The sequence below is a fragment of the Phoenix dactylifera genome, chromosome 1, assembly GCF_009389715.1.
Source record: "Phoenix dactylifera cultivar Barhee BC4 chromosome 1, palm_55x_up_171113_PBpolish2nd_filt_p, whole genome shotgun sequence".
NCBI lineage: Eukaryota > Viridiplantae > Streptophyta > Magnoliopsida > Arecales > Arecaceae > Phoenix > Phoenix dactylifera.
This window is the reverse complement of record NC_052392.1, coordinates 3,542,758-3,553,440: the sequence shown is the minus strand read 5'-3', so window position 1 is coordinate 3,553,440 and position 10,683 is coordinate 3,542,758. Positions and strand designations below refer to the sequence as shown.

Here is a 10,683-nt window from a genome sequence, read left to right as displayed (position 1 = left end):
CAAGCCCGCCGCCAACAAGATATTCCACTCTCTCTCCTCTCTTTTCTCTCTACCCCTCCTTCCTCGAACTCTCCTGCTCTCTCTCTTCGTTTTCTTCCAGCTCCTGCAAACCTCTCCCCATCCGCCGCCTCTATGACTGCAGCAAGACAAATTATATAAAATAGAATGCCCTCAACCCCTCGTCACCACCTAAACAACTAAAACTCAGCATCTCGCAGGCTCCATCCATCAATAATGGGGAGAAAAGAAGAACTTCTCCAGCACCCATAGTAACAGAGAGAAGCAGGAAAGAGTACTCATTCATTTCTCCTTCATCAATGACGTCTCTTCCTATCTCCGTCTTCTTCCTCTCTTGGTGTCTCCTCCTGGGCTTGGTCCGCTCTCAGAACTCTTCATGCCCTCTAGACTTCTCGATCCTCCAGAAGTTCATCACCAACGCGGATGCCGGCTCGGACACCAGCTCCCGGTGCACCTTCGCCGTCGTGGCCTTCCATCTGGTCCAGGCCGAGTACCTCCGCACCGCCGGCCTCTTCGTCCCGCCGCCGCCTCCGCCGACGCCTGCTGGTCCTCCTTGAACTCTATCCTCCGCCCCCTCGTACCCTCCTCCTTCTCCCTCCCTCCTCCTGCGGCTTCCAGCCCTCCTGGATCTCCGAGGGCTGCATGAACCTTACCTCCCGCGCCGAATTCGAGGCCGTCGTGCCGGCCTCCGGCCTCCGCGACATGGACCAGAACTGCAACCAGTCCTCCACGCCGTCCCCTCCTGCACCGCCTGCACCACCAGCCTCAATCGCGTCAAGGCCGCCTACCTCCCCGGCCCCGACTACGGCAACGTCACCGACTGCACCGCCTACACCTTCATCTACGCCGCCGGCGTCGTCAACCGCTTCGGCCCCACCGATAACGACACCGCCTACTGCATCTTCCTCCTGAACTCTCAGTCATCCTCCTCCGGCGGCAGTTCGAACGCCTGGATCTTCGGCGTCGCCGCCGGCTGCCTCGTCGTCGTGCTGCTAGCCGTGCTGGCCGCTTGGTGGCTTCGAAGACGGCGCCGGGAGCGGCTGCGCAGGCGGAGGAGGAATCGATGAGGCCGGAGAGCGGGCCGTCGAAGGCGATGGAGTCGATCGGTGCGAGCACGACGCTGATCAAGTTCACCTTCGACGAGATCAAGGAGGCGACCAAGAACTTCTCGCGGGACAGCATAATCGGGCGGGGTGGGTACGGGAATGTCTACAAGGGGACGCTGCCGGACGGGTCCGAGGTCGCGCTGAAGCGGTTCAAGAACTGCTCGGCTGCCGGGGACGCCAGCTTCGCCCATGAGGTCGAGGTGATTGCAAGTGTTCGACATGTGAACCTGGTCGCGTTGAGGGCTACTGCACGGCGACCACCCCTTGGAGGGCCACCAGAGGATCATTGTCTGCGATTTGATGCGGAACGGGAGCCTCCATGACCATCTCTTCGGCTCGGGGCGTTGCTCGGCTGAGCTGGCCCGCGAGGCAGAGGATTGCTGTAGGGACGGCGCGGGGATTGGCATATCTCCATTACGGAGCTCAGCCGGCGATAATTCACAGGGACATCAAGGCGAGCAACATTCTGCTGGACGACAGCTTCGAGCCGATGGTCGCCGACTTTGGCCTGGCGAGGTTTGCGCCGGAGGGTATGTCGCATGTGAGCACCATGGTCGCCGGGACTCTCGGTTATGTGGCTCCCGAGTATGCTCTGTATGGCCAATTGACCGAGAAGAGTGATGTTTTCAGCTTTGGAGTTGTGCTGCTCGAGCTGTTGAGTGGGAAGAAGGCGTTTGTTTCATTGGGCGAGGGGCAGGCTTTTCTTGTCACCGACTGGGCTTGGTCCCTGGTGCGGAAAGGGAGGACCTTGGATGTCATCGAGGAAGGCATGGAGGAATGAGCTCCAAGGAGGTGTTGGAGAAGTATGTCCTTGTTGCTGTCCTCTCTACCCATCCTCAGTTGCATGCGAGGCCTACAATGGATCAGATTGTCAAGATCTTGGAAACTGATCTGGATGTTCCTTCGATACCGGACCGCCCGATTTCCATTATGGCAAGCAGGGAGGACATCGAGAAATCGGCGAGCAGCAGCGGCTCGGGTCAGCTATCAACTTTTGCTGGCTACCAGACGTTTAACTCCGCGAATGATGATGCAATTCTGATGGTTCAGAGGTGGTGTGATCGCTGCTCGCATTGATAGAGGAGGATGCTGCGAGCTTGATGAAAGGAGGCCATTTCTGCTCGCCGAAGGGGCTTCCCGGTATGCATGCCCTGCATTGCCTCTGGATATGAATTTTTTGGTTTCTGATTTCAGGTTGTGGCTTTCTGTTGTAAATAGGATGGCAATCTGAATCTTTAGTCCCCCACATTTGAGAGAGAGTTTAGTGTACCATATTTTTTTTATTTGCTTCTGACGAGAATTGCCTTTCTTTTTTTCCGCATTCCATCTACATGACTAAATGTAACACTTTAAAGCATTAAATCAACGTGTAATTTTTGAGGGAATTTGTCTCGCTGTAGACCAGTTTCTCATTTTGTTTACATTCTTCAGTTTGCAGCTCGGAGTTTGATTTACAAAACTTGCTGTTTGCTCAAATTACAACAACTTGTGTTGAATCCAGAAAGATCTTGTGTTTACGGTGCTCTGTTTTGCTTAATTATCTATTGGCTGATTATTATCATTGCAGTCTAAAGAGTACTCTTTTCCTTACAAAACAACATATGAAGTGTTCTATTGAAATAGGAAGTGGAATGGTATAAAATGGCTTTGTACAATAGGACTATATTTTTTACTATGGTTTCTCGAATCTCAGTCCTCAATCATCTTGGATATGCACATATCTTATTTACAAGAAACCTTGTAGGTTCGACTCTGAAAATTTTCCTCTGATGTAAAGTTCCCCTAATGTTCCGATCTTGATCTCTCGACTCCCATTTTAGCCTTAAGGCTGCGAAGAATAGGTAGAAAGAAGAGAGCGGACAAAGGAGGAAGAACGAGAGAAATGATTGAAGGGGAAAAGTTGATAGAAATGATCTAGCTGTGCGCCTTTCTTTTTTTAATGATCTAGTTGGATTATGGCATGCAAGTTTGGACGAGCACTTAGCTTATTATTTTTAGTTCAGATCTCCTTTAATATGTTATATGGAAAGGTTTTCAGATTCGATGTCAGAATGAACAGCCTCTTGGCAGTCACCTTCTTCTGGATGAAATGAATGGCAACCTCACTATATTTTGGTTATCCGTAATATGTAGGATTTTTTGTTGTATGATCTACAGAGTGTTTGTCACTGCATGGTTTCAATGCACCTTAGCAATGAGCTCTCTCATTTTGAAGAAACTTCAATCTCAAAATCCCACATATCTATATGCCACTAATGCCTAGTCTCTACATTGGACATTACCAAATACTTCATTTCTCACTTATTAGTTTGTTACAAGATTTCACCCATCTGAGTTACCTTATTAGTTGGTTTTCTGTCCACTAGGGATGTTGCCCAATCTAAACTTGATGGTGCTTCAGTTTGCAGATAAATTGTTTATTGGTACGCACTAACTTGTGCTCCTTTCAATCATTGAAGAATATGCATCATTGCATCTAGATCAGTTGTTTTGTAATATCGTCAATTGGTTAACTCACTAATGGTTAATGTAATATTCATATCACTTTGCCAACCAGAAATGATCTCTTTTTATACTATTGAAGCTCATATTGGTCCTAACATTGCTCTAGGATTTGTATGAAACGTCAAATCTTAGTAATCCATTTCAATGTTGGCTCATCATGCACTTAAACATAGATGTAGTTCTTAATTTATTTTTTTTGGGTAAACGCGATGTAGTTCTTAATTGAAGCCTGTAATTTCAACTGTACAGAAATGCTTCACGGCATCGAGATCCTTAATGCAAATATTCTGTGGCCAAACTTGTATTTTGATCATTAATTATATTACCTTTGGTTACTAGATCCATCATGCATGCAATAAGAAAGTTATCCTATATATATATATATATATTCATGGAGCCTAAATGACCAGCTCTACGTTAGAGATCATATGACATGATTTTTTAAAAAATCTTATTAGTGAGGTGGAAAGAGAGTATCTTTTCAGTCAATTCACTTCTAAAATGAGAACTAATTCCTGGGGTGCCAGGAAAGATAGTTGCAGCAGTCATGGACAGATTGCAGTTAAGTGTTCCCTCTGCCTTAATCTTGTAGATGGTATGTCAATCACAAATTCTTTTCACCGATTCTGTCTTCTTAGGCTACATAATGCATAGAAAGTTCATGGTGAAAGTAAAACTTGATGTATGAGTTTTATTTGGTTATAGTTTATTGGCAAATATATACAGGAACTGGTTGCTGTTCCTTCACTTTTATTTGGAAATCTAGCTGATTTCACATCTTCTCGGTCAGCTGAAGGGAGCACGGTGATCATTTCCTGGATGCTATGGAGATTTCTTCTCAACTATGGTGCTTTTTGACATAATATACTTGAGAATGTCAGGTTTTCAGATTTTTCATTGTATTCATGACATAACTGTGCTTCTCTTCTACTCACTCCTTCTGGAATCTGCATAATAATATTCCTTCAGTACTCTCTCTACGCCTTCATCTTCGATTACTTTATGGTCACGTTAAATGTTGTTCACTTGTTGCTAGAAACTTTCTCATCGATAGGAAAATGTTAGACTCATTTACAAGACTAGCCTAATAACTATCTTTTGTCATGAGCTCCTATTGCCATTGCTAGTTTGGGAATAGATTAGTCTTCTTCTAGTCATCATTTTCCAGTTCTCATGATTTTCTTCCTTTTGTTGATAATTGTCTTAAGATCTGAATATCAGGAATAATGTTTACTGATTTTCTTTTTTATGGAACACAATATTACCTGGCATAATCTACGTCCACTGGGTTCTGTGTTCGGATTTTAATTCCTCGCTGCTATTTATGTGTGCTCCCTGGCATTCTCTCGTTCAACTGCAGTTTTACTGGCACAAGTTTTATGTTTTAAGTCTTTCATCTTTTTAGCAAGATTATACATCTTATCCTGTTTTATCAGGACTTGTGATTTCATCCTTTCAGCTGTTCAAATTTTATCGAGGTTATTTATAAGATATTTTGCCATCCAATTATTCTTTTAGATTTGTTGATGACTGTATTCTGGTGCATGTTTTTTTTTTCAGTGTGATGGTCTTATCATTATTAAAAAAAGCATACAATATGACTTCTGCGTAGCAGGGTGGACATGTCAAATAAATCATAGCATCTTTGTACTGAATTACAGGGTTTTTTATTTCAATCATTAGTATTCATCCTACTATTGGAATCCAAAGTGTATGAGCTGAATATCTAAGTTTCAAAAGGATTTAGGTAGTTGATTCTTTTATTAGCTATATACAACATCTTTTGGATATATCTGTCACAGTGGCTTGAAATTTTTGAATCTTTTCTTTTTACTATTTTTCTAATTGTCTATATTGTAATAATCATGCCATGTATATAGAGAGCTTGAAAGCAATCATATGTTTTTTTTTTCTTTAAGTACAACGGCTGTGCACACAGCTCTTGCGTGAGTACAACCAACAAAGTCAAGAGAAAGAAGATGGCATAAAGGTGGAGGGGCAACTGCATATATGTCCAAAGAACTTTTTCCGAATGCTGAGCAATAAATGAGACGACCCAGTCTGCGGCCCTGTTTACCTTTCGGTATACATGAACGGCTTGAAAGGAGCCGCAATCTCTCACCAGCCTGCAAATGTCATTGAATAGCAGGTGTCCATGCTCCCATTGGTCCTCGTCTATACTTTTCTCGATCACCGTAGCTGAGTCTCCTTCAAGACAGATCCTATCAACCCCTAGAAAGCAATCATATGTTTCAAGATGTCTAAAAACTCCTACAAAATATTGGTCTCTATCATGAATTTCGAGATAATTTGTGTTGTCAGTGTGTGTGTGTGTGTGTGTGTAACTTTAGCTTGTAACAAATTACTCTGAAACCATGTGATATACATGTATAAAACTCTATGATGCTTTACAATCATAGACTTTTAACAAGATATTGAAATCTACATTCATTTGTTTAAGATATACACTAATATTGAACAACTAAAACTGGATTAATTTTAGAAAGGATAAATAAAGCAGCATATATTGGTGTGACAATTAAGAATTTTCTTTTCAAACTTATATACCATTTTGTTCTTTTGCATGACAAGTTGTGACAAAATGTGGCATGGTGTCTTACCATGCCAACCCTTGACAGGCACAAGCACAACTTGCAATTCTTTGTGCTACACCTATAGGTACCTCAGAAAATTGGTGAGTGATTGTTGCTCAGTGGTTAGAAATTATGCCATCAGGGGACCAAACTTAGAATTCCGGACCAACTTGAAGGGCCTTAAATTTTCCCTTGTAGTCTTGCTCTCATCTAATTCTAGCTAATAGAAGGATATTATTCGGCATTGATAAAGGGATATCTCATAAAGAATATCTTAATTATAGAATTTGCAGAAAGGGACCATATTTTTAGTTATGACAATCCATTTTGAATTTTATTGGACCATTATGCTTCTGCTACTGCAACAACTTGTTTGACCATTTAGAAGTATGCATTGGCTTCTATCATATGTGCATCTGTCAACTAGGATAAATTTGTGCATTTATCTGATAGTTGGGGCATAAAAGTCTTGCAAGGTCTGAAGTGGACTATTTCTGTTAAAAAGAATATAGATCCTTTTGAAATTTTCATAATTAAGTTGAATGATTCTTAAATCTAGGATTTCAAACTATGCTCATATCCAATTTATGTTTATTTTTTCTTGTGAACTGCCCATTTGAATCATTTAAGAACTTCCTCTTTATTTGCAATGGGCTTGGTACTTAGATACTTTCTACAGCCATCCACTTCTTCACTAGCTAGCTTATATCATCAGCACAAGGTCTGGTGTGCTGTTGTCTGAGAGGCTAGTTTTGGTTTTGAGTTCCACTGAAGTTCATTTGATTAATGATAAATCTTTGCTTCCATTTTTTAACAAAATGTTTCTTGATCCTCTTTTAGGATTTTTAGCTTCAGTTAAGACTTCTTTTGGTGTTTCTTCTCTTAGGATCTCTATAACATTTTGGCTGTCCTTTCCTTTTTCAATTATGCTTTCTTTGTGGTTTTAACTGTTCCTATTATTCTTCCTATTGTTTTTCAATTCAAATGAGTTCATTTGATTGGCATACATATCAGAATTGACCTCAAGTATGCTCCTTTTGGCCCTCCCAGGAAGTTAAAGCTAATCCTCTGTTTTTGCCGAACCACATCTTTGATAGTTCACCTTCTTAGGGTTTATCGTCCATTCAGTTTGAAAGATCATTTCATGAAAATGACCATTTACCCAATTTGTTTGTTCTCGAAGTTCTTCAGTTCAAGCAGAAGTTATTCTGAGTTGAATTCACCCCATTTTTTGATGTATTTTTATGCCTTTGATATTTATCCATTATATTCTTATATATCCACATTTTGTTTCATGGTTCATCATTCTTGTATGCTTGAGGTCCTTCCTTGATATTCTGGTTTTTTGGTTTCCCTGCCCATTGTCATTTATGGTTAATGCACTAACTTCACTAAATTGTTCTTATTGCTTATCATATTGGTGACATCCTACACACCCAAGTATTTCAAATTTCCCATATTGACCCATTTCTTCTATTTAAGGCTCCCTCAACTTCTTTTTAATGTTACCTTCCTAGTTCTAACACTGGTCAATTGTTCCTCAACTTAATGGAAGTTAATAGTCCATCTTCCAATCTTGTATTATTGTGGCTTTCTGCCTCCCATTATTAAGGTTGGTCGTTCTCTAATATTGGGAAAGTTGGTCATCCTCTAATATTTATTGGATTGTTTTGCTAGACAAGTGATTGACACATCTGAAAGTTTTAACACATTTTACTTCTTCATCAGTCCCTCATTATTCTCTTTGCTTTTCAAACTTGATGACTTGTTGCTTCTTAATCTGAACATGCTAATTTATTTCCTAATCATCCATGCACCAGCTATTTGACCTGGGATGCCAGTAAGCAGCAATCTTATTTCTAGGCTGCTTCGAAATCCTTGCATTCTCAAAGACCAACCTGTGCTTCTCAAGGTTCTTTTACTGAGGTTTTAACCATTTCATGGCATTTCAACTCTATGGTCATTGCCTGTTTACAAATCCTTGGCACTGATTTCATATTCATCTCTTCATTGCTTCACACCTCACACATCAATGTTCTCCTACTACCATCGACCAATCCCTTAAGAGTGTCAATAAGCTTTAACCAATTCGACCTCCTCGCAATGCGACTTATGGCTCCTAACCAGCTTGCAGATCGGTTCTACTAGTGCCTGAGCCTCTGATATTCTTGTTGCCATTCGCGTTGCTTCTCTAGGTTTCTCATGAAACACTAACCTCTCTTTCGAATTATAGTTTTCCTACAGTTTCACTGTGGCATTTCCAGAATGAAAGTGAATTTAAGTATGGCATTTACAGGATGGAAGAAAATAATGGAATCAGATTATGCCCACTTCTCAATCTAAGCAATATTATGTCCCCTTCTCAATCTTCTCTTCTTAATGGAAGAAAATATTTCTTCCTGTGTATCAGATTCAAGAATGTAATCTTTGGAAGCAGAAACATCGAGGACATGGTAACCAGAAACATCAAGCAGAAACACAAACAAATTGCTTAGAACTAACTGTTTATGATTTTCTGAGAGGACAATGGCATTGTCAAGATAGGTTACGTTGGGATGATGTTGTTGTTGGAAGATGATAAACCTCAGAAGAAAACCCTCCCCTATTTCTCTTCTGTTCCTCTTTCTATGTTTCAGTTTAATTCTTTATAAAAATTTCACAAGAATTGCATCTTCTACAGTCTGATGTGGAAAAGAGATGGACAAAAAAAAAAAAAAGAAAACCCCTCGTTTTAACATGAACCTAAAAAAACAAAAGAAAGAATGAAGAAGGTAACAGGAGAAAGCTTCACCATGCTAGTAGTACGTCATAAAACGTACTGACTAAATCTTATTTCAAGGAATATATTAAAAGATAGATTTTTGTATTAAAAGAAATATTTTAAGAACCATGTTTTAGTTAACGCTTTACTCATCATGTATGCCAAACTAAAGGGCGTCAATGGGTCAAGTTGGAGATATCGGCTAGAGGATCAAACTCAAAGCCACTAATAGCTCTAAATGTTGGGCCTTGACATGGACACTCGAAGAACAAATTTAGGACAAAGGTTATAGGAAATTGCAGCTAGACCTAATAATCGTGGACCAATTTTGGGATGAATTTAGACTAGAAAGGCTAGTCGGCTAAGCCCCACACTAAATGCCGACTCAACAGAAAAGCTAATTTTAAAAATCTAAACATTTAAAATCCAATTAGTAATATTTTCTTTTTATTTCATTTAACTTTGTTAACAAAAGTCGGTATGTACACGATCAACATTGCATAATTTAGTGCACAATTAGAAATAAATTCCTATCATTAGCGAGGAGGCTATGAAATTGAATCCTATTGTTGATGAGGCTATCATAATAAGTGTCACAGCCCAAGATTCACCCAAAATAGCTAGCCGAAAGATATTATTTAGGTTCCTTGATCATATATAAATATCTAAGATCATCTAGCGAATAATCATTGTTGTTGGGAATTGTATCCTAAATCCAATCAATTGTTGATTGTAAATATATTTGAATCAATTATAAATAACATGGTATTTATTCATCACCAGAACATCTTCACAAACTCCGATGTGATGAAGTCCTTAGGACTGCTTTGTGTAATGAAATATGATTTTGTCACACAGATCCTTAAATATTCATGACCGTATGATACTATTAATAGGCGATAGTATTATCAGGCGTAGGTCATTGTGTATCATATTTGTTGGTTGTTTTCCAAACCAAAGAGTATAGAGATACTAGTATGGTATACAGGTGAATGGTAGTGTACGTTCACTGAACGTGACCAATTGACGGACTCTCTCTTGTCAAGAGTTGTTCCGAGTGGATATGGGTATATGTATCCTTTAGACCTGAGATTGCAACCGGTGGCTTGCAAGTAACTCACTGTACTTTGGTGCCGGACTACCTGAATTTCTAATCCAGCGACGGAAGATTTCTGGGTCCAGTCAAGTACTTGTGGTAGTCAGTTGCAGATCAAGATGGGATTGACCTCCCTTAGAAATAAGGGTGAATGCCTTGTGTTTTCAATTAAGTAGACCCTGGCCAGGAAAAGTCAAATCACTATCACTTGACTTATTGAATTAAAACATATTTCCGGATGGATCGTTTCAGGGTAGACAGACTCTGAACCCACCCTGGGCATTTTTTTGTCAAGAGGATAAATTATGCGGTAACCATAGTCATAGGTTCTAGAATGTTGCTTTGCATCTATTCGGCCTATCCGATCGTCGGATCCCATTGCTAGATGGTTACTTCGATTAGTGCAGAAGTGTTCTTGTACTACCGGTTTAGGTTCGAACCTGTGAGGTCACACGCTTAGAAGTTTCTGGATTGATCAAATGGCTGATTGACGATTGAGAATTGTCTAGAGGTAAAATAGTCAATGTGATTGACTGATTGCCCTAAGCAATTATTGTTGGAGAAGTTAATTGGTGATTGGATCACTGATTAGACTCAATTTGA

The 10,683-nt window shown here is 40.5% G+C and overlaps 1 pseudogene; it reads left to right on the top strand.

Annotated features, from left to right (window-relative positions):
• The first annotated feature begins 248 nt into the window (after positions 1-248).
• Positions 249-2,564, top strand: LOC120110143 (annotated as a pseudogene).
• The last annotated feature ends 8,119 nt before the right edge of the window (positions 2,565-10,683 follow it).